The 10,269-nt window shown below is 43.0% G+C and overlaps 1 long non-coding RNA gene across 1 annotated transcript; it reads left to right on the top strand.

Annotated features, from left to right (window-relative positions):
• The first annotated feature begins 4,414 nt into the window (after window positions 1–4,414).
• On the top strand, window positions 4,415–5,218 carry LOC127296154 (uncharacterized). The gene is made up of 3 exons (XR_007848287.2): window positions 4,415–4,756; window positions 4,846–4,942; window positions 5,108–5,218. It is a non-coding gene; the product is annotated as an uncharacterized lncRNA (long non-coding RNA).
• The last annotated feature ends 5,051 nt before the right edge of the window (window positions 5,219–10,269 follow it).

The following is a 10,269-nucleotide window of genomic DNA, read 5'->3' as shown; positions in this document are numbered from 1 at the left end:
TTTCTTATTCCGCTTTGTAATGGATGGTGTAATATGATATCAGTTCGGTTATGTGTTCACGACGCACTGATCATGGGATCGTGAACTGTATACATAACAGGGAATTTCGGACAGCTAGTCCGGGGTCCCCACAGAGCTGGTATCAGAGCTATCCTGACTGTAGGAGACCTTAGTTAGCATGGACGTTAGTTAGGAAAAACAATTACTTGGGAAAAACTATTTATGAAACAAATTGTTTCTTTAGTCAGAAGTATAGCTTCTACTCCCCTTATTTATTCAAAGCTTCTAAATTCTTATCTCTCCGCTTTATAAGAAGGTTTGAAAATTCTTGCTCTATTGTCTCAACCACTTCAAACCTGCATGTTGGACGATGTCCCCAACTCAGACCGGAGAATCGAAGTCGAAGATGGATCAACCTTTTATGAAGTCTCACGTATCTCCAACGACAACTATTGAAGATCGGACGCCGAGTTAGTCCTGCACATAAAGGGATAATAAGATCATGCCTTTGGTTGTCACCAAAGTCTGTCAAGGAGCTGACCTTCTTCCTCCATGGGCTCGCACTTTTTGCAGTCGTCAGGGATCAAGTCCTCAGTTTCTAGACTAGTAATTTTTAGGCCAGCCACGAGAAGATCTCGACTTCGGGAGCACCTCAACAGCTACCCCTTCAAGGACCTCATATTTCCGAGATGTCGAGACTAGAAGTTCTACGCAGTTTTTGCCTCCACCTCAACATCGACGAGACAACCCCAGGCCTGCTTTGCCACCTACTGCTACAAGAATCCTTATTGAAGACGATGCCAACAAGATGAAGACGCCAACATATGTGACCAGCCCCAAATCCAATAGGATGGATAGGACAAACTCAATCGCTTCGATTGAGCTACCCCCGCGCATTAGGAATTTTTGGGTACTTAGAGTACCATGTCTGGTTTGATGATTGCTTGTAGTTCCCTAGTGTGCTGCCTTGAGTGTTTGTATCTGTTTGTTGTGTGCATGTATGTCTTGCTATTTGGACATTCCCGCCCTTTTTAATTGTGTGAAATTTGTAAAACAGAAATTAAAAATGGAAATCTGCCAGTGTACCGTTTTGCTAATAAAAATAGTTTGGTAGCTCCGATTGATGTGATTCCAATTGCACTAGAACCAGTATGAAATTATCTTTCGGATGCCACTGACCTTGTATTTTTAGGATTTTTGTGCGATTTTTAATAAATAAAATTTTATCACTGTTTCTGGTTAGTATTTTGAGTCTCAAAAATTGAAAAATAAATATTTTTGAATGATTCCAATTGTGTTGATCTTGTTTTGTTAATGTGCATCTAGGAAAAATACCAGTAGCCTCTGTTAGTGGTATTTTGTCTCTGGTTATGATTGTATGGGTGTCACATGCTATGATAGGATTAAAGTTTGCCTCGCCGATGTATTGCTAACTGCTAGTTAGTTGGGTAGATTAACGAAAGACTCTAACTCTAAACCCGTTAGAAGTAGTTTTTCAACCGTCGGAAAAACTAACCCAGACCCCTGTCTGCGCTAACTAATTTCAAGGTCAGCTGAAGCATCTCCACTTCATCAAGAAAGCAGAAGCCCCTACCTTCAAGAGTGACTGCACCTCTACCAGAAGACATACTAACTTGGTCCGACCTTGGAGTATAATCGCGCTAACCTTGAGGATATCTTTTAGAAAACCACCCCCCCTAACACACCTAGATGAGAGAACAATAGCGTCAAAGCCAAGCTACGTCACAAGGTTCATCTGGTCCTCATCAAGTGAAGACTCCGGAAGATACCTCCAGAACTCAAGACTAGGTGCAACTTACCCGCTCACTTCTTCGCTGGTCAGCACCGACCCGCAAGCTGAAGATTGTCTTAGACGACCTCTGTTGCTGCTTCATATGGATACCGACTAGGTGTTTCATCAACCTACTAACTCACCGCGCGTCCCATATGGTTTAGTTAACATGTGAGTGCCTCTTGAAGTTGTGGTCTGCAAGTCACCCCCGAAGATTCTTCAACTGAACAAGGAAGATCGACAACTTCTTCAGAAGCCCCAACAGGACCGCAAGGCAGACTCTCTGAGTTTTTCCGAAAGCCCGATGAAAAATCTTAAAAGTGGCACTAAAAGTTGGAGCTACCCCTAACTTTTTAAACCTTTCTAACACACCGTTGGAAACGTAGAATGTACTAACCCCTCTTGAAGCCGTGGACTACACAACGCCCTCTGAAGATGTTTGACTCAAGACGGGAGATCAATGGCTTCTCCAAGGAGCGCCCGACAAGACCGTGGCCGAAGCTTACCGTTTTTAACGCCCCTCCCCGATGAACAATTTTAAGGGTGGAAGACTTCGTCTTCCACTAAATTTAAGCTAACTCTAAAAAGTTTTCAACCCCGCTAAGGCACCGTTGGAGTGCACTAAATTTTTTTGAGTCGTGAGCTCCACTAGGGTCGTTAAGAAGCTACAGGTCTAACATCTGCAGGGAGTAGTCAACCTCTTCATGAAGCTCACCATCGGCAGGAATCCATCATGTCTGCTAGAAGATGAAGCAACGACCTTCTCTACAATGGTGCATCTACAGAAGGATGGAGTCTAACTTTAGTTAAACTTTACAACCCCTCTAGTTCTACACTCAGTAATCTCGGGACGAGATTATTTTAAGGGTGGAAGATCTGTAACACCCCAACTTTTGCAACCTTGATTAATTGTCCTTAATGCAAAAATTAGGGGGAACAAAAACTTTTTCTAAAGACTAATTAGATGAATTGCCTTGATCTGTTTGTTGTGATGAATTGCCTTGATCTGTTGGTAGATGTATTGTCTTGATTTCTTGATTTTTGTCTTGAGCCACCTCTTAGAACAACACCTCTAGTGGTAAAACAAACAACTCACCTAATAAAACACATGTGTGTCCTAGGAAAAGTTGTTTTCCTTTTTACTACATCAAACTCTTCCCCTGATGGCAACCTGAGTGTGCCTTATTGATTTTTCTCCCTGTGGTACAACCTAGCTCAATCATCCTAAATTCAAAACTTGGGATCATCTTCCCCTAGCTACATCCCTCTCTTTTACCCACTCATCCTTGTTGGTTTTGAGGCCATGTCGACCATCTGTGTTGACAGGCTTAAAATGTTCAGACTTTGGCAGTTGATATCTAAACAACCACCACTTTTATTGTTGACTTCAATGCATGGATCTCATCTATGCAACATCCTCTTTGACCTCCATGTCCGGCATGTCTCAGTCAATCCTTGCAACTCATATATTCAACTTGATCTTGTACCCTATTCAATGATTCAACACTAGATCACTTCCTTCCATTTTACCTCTTGCTTTTATTCAAGTTTAATCTTCACAAAACCAAGAGTGGGAATGGTGGGTACATTTTGTAGCCACCATCTATCCTTGAGAACACTTATCCCTAAATTAGTTTTCTCTCTCAAAAATCCTATTGATTTTCCTTCTCTAGTTTTGATCACAAAACTACTTCTAGTTTTACTAAAACTTTTCAAGATATTTCTTCAAGGAAAACAAGGAACTGAAATGGGTTTTGTTTTCTCATCCCATTTCTACCTAGTACTGATTTCTAAAACAATTATTTTCTATCTTGCCTTCTTTTTAACAAAAGGCTTGTTTATGGTACCTATACCATTTCTTGTTTGCTTTAAATTTGAGAAAACTCTACTTCACTTGAGAAAGTAAGTAGAACATTTTGAACTCCTATGTTCCAACTAGTTCTCTCAACATTTTCAAATTCCATTCCACTTGAGTTCATTCCCAATTGTCCCTAGACAATTGAGGTGTTTCAAATACTTTATATTCTCTTCCATCATCACCTTGATCTCATAAATTGATGAGTTATGTTAATATATTCATCCTTGTGAGTATATGGATACTTCACTCACCTTCTCTCTTAACCTTGCTCTATCATTGACTAAACCACCATCACCATCCCATCTACCTTGGCATGCTCATGCATTGTCGCATGTGGCCAACCCCAATCCTTCAATTTTGAATTCTAATAAAAACTTTTATTCATCAACTATACCTTGGGAACCATCTTCATCATAAGTTGGTCTCAACCAAAGTGGTGGAGATTATTCTCATGGCACATGTCACCTTCATACTCATTTTTTTTTATCTATATGTATCTACTCCTATTTTTATCATTATCAAAGTCACTCATTGACATTATCTTCTCAACATCATGCCTTGAACTATTCACATGAATGTTGTGCCTCTCTCTCACATTTCTCTCTTGCTCATGACAAGAAAGGAGCCGACCATGACTTGAAATTCGGCCAGCCCCTCCTCTTCATTTCCTTCTCTTGCAAGCCTTGCCTCCCAACTACCCCAAAAAATAAATGGGCAGCCACCCACCTTAGCCAATCAAAATGGAGGCAGCCACCATCCTCCCTCTATATAAGAGCTTGGCCGGCCACCTCCACTCCCCTTGGCTCATTTCTTTCACACTCCACTCCCTCATACCTTCCTCCCCCTTCCTCCCCACGAGCTGCTGCTCCTCCTTAGCTCCATGGCCGGCCATGGCCATGGAAAGCCACCAAGATGGAGCTCCCCTCCTTCCTCAAGCTTCCCCTCACCATGAGAGCATCCCTCTCACTCTCTTCTCCCCTAATCTTTGATGAGTCCAGCTCACTTTCTCCTTTCTCCTCTCACTAGATTGGATCTTGATGCAGGTGCATGTTGGTCCAAGCATGGAGAAGGTTGAGCTATCCTCAGATCTGAAGTTCTTGAGCAAAGTTCGTCCAAAACCTTGCTGTAATTTCTGCTATCTTGCTGTTCCAGATTCTGGTACGAACTTGTAAAATCCGCAAAATCTCGTGTGCAGATCCAAATTGAGTGATTCAAAGTTCCACAGATAGGTATTAAAAAGATCTACAACTTGGCGTTGGTCTCGTCCTCAAATTCGTTACGGATTTGCCTTGGTAAATAAAGTTCTGCAAACATGCAGAATCACTGTTTGTTAGATTTATCCCGTTTTACAAAACCTTTTTGAGCAAACTCAACTGTGGGTGAAAGTCCTCCTCAATACCTTCATTTTGGCGGTGGTTTCACTTCTATTGACCTCCTGAAACTGAAATGGTTCACAGATCAAAATCTGGTCAGATCTGGCTTTGTCGAATTAAACCAGGAGCTTTGAGACGAATTTTGGAGTGAAACAAGTTGGGTAAGAACCACCTATTAATTACCTTTCAGATGCAGCTGACCTCATATTTTTTTGGTTTGTGTACGATTTTTTGTGAATTAAACTTGTTCTGTGTGTTCTGCAGACACGGCTGTTAGCTTTTAAATCACCAAAAATCCATTTTTGAACCTAATTGAGTGATTCCAATTTTGGAGGACTGCTGAATGTTTTCTTAATCATCTCAAACAAGTTTCAAAACTTTATCTGCTCTGTAACTCCAGAGAGAAAGCAAATGGTACAGACATACAGTAAACTTGTAAATCCATTTGTGAGAGTTTCAGAAACAATTTGAACCCAAATCCAATTGTGTGTGAATCTCTGTTTAAATACCTTTAAAATGCCAGTGGCCTCATATTTTTAGGATTTTTCTACGATTTATGGCTTACAGATTTTGTTTTCTGTACAATCAGATTCAAAGAAATTCCTAAAATTGTAGGTTTAATATTTTTCGGTGATTCCAATTGGGTTAGTCTTGTATTAGTACTGGCTATCTAGGAAAAATATTATTAGTCTCTGTTTATACATATTTGTTGCTGTTAGTAATGTTTATGTGTGACATGCATTGTTGAAGCAAAACTTTTCGGTTTATTTAAAACCCTTGACCAACTCTTTTTAGTAGGGATGGGCAACCCTTGTTTTATGCTTGCAAAACAAAACCTCTGCAACTTAACATTAGCTCTTTTGTTTTGCTTAAGTTTCCGAATGATGTGGAATATGGTTTGCTTAACATTAGCTCTTTTTATTGTTGGGATTCTTATATTGATGGAGTTGAAGAAGTCCAGGGACAAATAAGCTAAGGCAAGCCATCTTTTCACCTCTGATTCGGTGTCTAGTTGGATGTCATTTGTTGATGTCCAAAGCACCTTGGTGTGTGTTGTTCTCCTTATTATTGTCATATATGTATGGTTGCTAGTGGAGTACTCCCTAGTGGTGATACTCCACTATTGTCTTTGTGATTATGGGATGCATGGTATCATGGCCGTGCTATTCCTCTTGGTTATCTTGTATGCTCGACTTGAGCATCTTCCATCTCAAGATAATGACTTACACTACACCCACCACTTTTGTAGTATAGAGGTATCAATGTCATGATCTTGGTGTATTCTCAACTTGAGAGGAGTATGCCGTGTACCCATTGGAGAGTATGTTGGATAGTGATAATCCACTATCTAAGTTGTGTATTTAGCACCACAAATCTGAAAGTATAATCCTCCTTGTGTGGTCATAGTACATGCTTAACTTAAGCAAGTATGATCCACTCCATTACTCCTTTTCACACCATCTATGGCGTGATGACTCTCATCTCGGCCGTAGTGCAATAGTAGTTCAACTCATGAAACTTTAGGTTGGGAACCCCTCAAGGCTTACCTTGTTGTAAATGTTTTATGAAAACCTTGGGTGAGTTGGACTTACCCAAGTGTGTGTTTATGAAAGGAAAGGATCTTGGCAAAGATGGTTGGAAAGAAAATCTTGTTTTCGAAAACTTTGGCGTCTAAGTATTCACCCGTGACAATTAACCCGCGCAACCACATTACCCTGGAGTGGGACGGGGCTTAGCTCGTAGTTTATTCTTCTTAACATGGGACACCGCACAACTATATAAGGGTAAGGTTACCCCTGAATCCGGATTGTCGTTGGTGGAGACAATAGTATAACGGGAGGCCTTCGGGGCTGACCCGTCCGGAAGACACTATGGGTCTCCTGGCTTGGCGGTGGAGCCACGCTCAAAGTGAGGTGAGCTGCCACGGTGCCGGGAGGTACATACTCCATAGGGTAGGATCCCGTGCTAAGACGAATAGGCGAAAGGATATGTCCAAGTTTTTGTCATGGCATAGTTGATATGCGGGGATGATGCCCACATGATGAACTCGCGGATCTTGTGGGGAAAGTGTGCAAACTCTGCAGAGTCAAATCTATTCGAATAGCCGTGTCCGCGGTCATGGACGGTTGGAATGGCTGTTGCTTAGCCTGATGAGTTTTGTTTTACAAAATTGTTTGACAAAGGAAAGGAAAGAACTTGTTTTGAAGTACCGGAAGGGTACGGGAAAGGATGTGTCGACCATATGGAGATGGTCGGGAAGGATAAATAAAATTGGGTTACCCCATCCTAGTGTTTTATGTTGTGGAACTCTTTTGAAGTAACTTCTTCAACAAAGATATAGAGATGTCATAGGATATCTTTTAGATTATCTTCTTCAACAAAGATATAGAGATGTCATAGGAACTCTTTTGAAGTATCTTCTTCAACAAAGATATAGAGATGTCATATGATCTTCTTAGTGTCCCCTTCAACTGTGATGTTGGGATGCTACATCCACAAGAGAAACTACTTCTCTTCTACATGCTACATCCACCAGAGAAACTACTTCTCTTCTACATGCTATTTCCACAAGAGAAATTAGCTCTTCCCTCTTGTCATCTAGATTAGCACGTGTTATCTTGCACTCTTGCAAAGTACCTTTCTTGATGGTTTGCGAGTACAATTCCAAATGTACTCACGGCTTTGTCCCTGGCTATTTACTTGGCCAGACTTGGAGGAACACGACGGATGAAGAAGGAGTTGGCGACGTCTATGCGAGCTAGGAACGTCTTCCCAGTCAGTTGCCTGTAGGGTTATGGCAGATGACTTGGGTACTGCGCTGCTGAAATGATGATGCTACTCTGATGTTTAGTTAGGCCCTTCGAGGCTATTATGTAAAGACTGGTCATGTGACCTCATTGTAATTTTCTTATTCCGCTTTGTAATGGATGGTGTAATATGATATCAGTTCGGTTATGTGTTCACGACGCACTGATCATGGGATCGTGAACTGTATACATAACAGGGAATTTCGGACAGCTAGTCCGGGGTCCCCACAGAAGGAGGGTGTTTGACAAAGAATCATTAGACAAGGCACATTCCAGGAAATTCGCATTGTAATAAAAAAAGACTTACAGAAGGAGGAGTCGTGGCGGCAGCAGTTGAAGGAACATCTTTCCCCTTAGAAAGGGAGGAAGCAGTCGATACCTGAGCCGCGGGGGCTGCCTTAGGAGCCGAAGCTTCGGAAGCCGCGACGTCCGGAGGAGCAGCGCCAGATTTGGCTTTCTTAGGCGGAGGCTCAATGAAACCTTCGTCACTGCGAAAGGAAATGACTGGCAAAAGTTATGAAAGAAATGCGAGAAATAAAGGACGAAATATGAATTCAAGGAAGAAGGCGCTTACATATCGAAGAGATCGTCTTCGTCGGCAAAGCCGCCGGTTGATCTCTTCACGGGTGAAGCCCTGGTCTCCTCCACAGCTGCATTAACAAAGGCCTCACGATCAGCGTCATCATCACGCACTGATCCCTCTGTGTCGCAAGCATCATCAGCTGAGGAAGAAAGATCGGTGTGGACAGCTTCAGAATCTATCGCATCATCGTGCTCGCTCTCTGGGCCTGTGTGCTCGACAGTATGAAAATCAACAGGGACTGAGGAGCCTCTTCCCTCAGAAGTATCATTCGGCGAATCATGCAAGTTTCCAGAAACTATGGGGATCTATCGAAGAAAAGAACAAATAAAAACAATAGTAATTATATCGACTAAGTGGAGGCAGCGTATTAAGAGTATGAGAAGGAAAATTACCTCTGATGGTGGATGATTGGCATCAAGAGGAGTATAAGAAGATATCAATGGGATCGAGTCTTCCTGACTAAAGAGAGTAAGTCGACGGACTTCATCAAGCAGCTCCTTTTCCGACAGTTCAGAAATATTTATCCTAGTTTCATCCTTTGGACCCGAATACAACCACATCGGACGAACTCTGGCCATGACTGGTTGGACTCGACGTTTCAAGAACACTGCTGCCACCTCTGTGCCGATCATAGTTTGACCATCGGCCTCTTTGATCCGAAGGAATTTGGCAAATAATTCATCGGCTGCTGCCCTTTCATTGGGAGAGAGAGTGTTCTTCCAAGAATCCTTAGGCTTGGCTTCGAGGACGTCGGCAAAGCAAGGAAGCTGGGACTCGGTTGTCGAGGAATCCTTGACATAAAACCATTTCAGTCTCCATCCTTGCACGGATTCTCTCATTGGGAAACTGAAATAGTTAACCTCTGAACGGGCCACAAACCCCACTCCTCCGATGACAAAGGATCCATTACTACTGCTGTACCTCTTTACATAGAAGATCTTTTTCCACAACCCAAAATGAGGCTCAACGCCCAAGAACGCCTCGCAGAGGGTGATGAACACATCAACGTGAAGGATTGAGTTAGGGGTGAGTTGCCACAGTTGGATTTCGTAAGTCCGCAGAAGACGATGAAGGAATTCATGGGCAGGAAGCGAGAGACCCCGATACAGGAACGATAGGAACACCACGGTAAAACCAACAGGGGGATTGGGCCGAGAAATCGCACCTGGAAGAATCACGTTCCCCTCGTCGGAGGAGATTAACCCGAGGCTTCGGGCCCTCTTCTCATCACGCTTCGTGATGGAGGACGCTAGCCAATCCCCAGGTTTGGCTATCGAGCCTAGCGGCGCCGGCAGTGCCGGAGCTGGAGGAGGAGCATCTGGAGCACTCCTCTTCGGAAGATTCGAGGAGGATTTGGCGGCGGCACCACCGCTAGTGGAACTGGCGGCGGCAGTGAGGCTCTTCTTCTTCACCATTGCGAGATCTAGGGAGGATCGGAAAAGCGGTGGTGGCGGCGCAGCGGTTGCGAAGAAAGGAAGAAGAAGAAGGATGAGAGGATGCCACAGCAAATATGGGAGAAGATTAGAGATTTTCGTCCTTTGGAGATTTTAAGAAAGGGAGAACGTGAGGGCTGTGTAGGCACGTGTCGTTGCTACCAGTTCATTAAAGAGATCTTTTTCCATTGATGGCTGCGGGAATCGAGGAGGCGCCTTGGTAACTGTACGAGAAGGGCGGATATTGCTTAAAAATAGGGCCGGACAGAGAAAGGATGGGCCCAGCGGGTCGCGTCTTATCAGTCAAAATCAAGATGTCAGTAAAACGTCATCAATGACGACATGAGGAATGCTCGAAGCACTCGAAGGAATAAAAAGAAAAGGTATCGGATGGTGAACTTGAGTCTATGCACAGATTGCGAG

Source organism: Lolium perenne, chromosome 1, assembly GCF_019359855.2.
Source record: "Lolium perenne isolate Kyuss_39 chromosome 1, Kyuss_2.0, whole genome shotgun sequence".
Classification (NCBI taxonomy): domain Eukaryota; kingdom Viridiplantae; phylum Streptophyta; class Magnoliopsida; order Poales; family Poaceae; genus Lolium; species Lolium perenne.
Note: the sequence above shows the minus strand (reverse complement) of the source record. Positions and strands in the feature narration are given on the sequence as shown.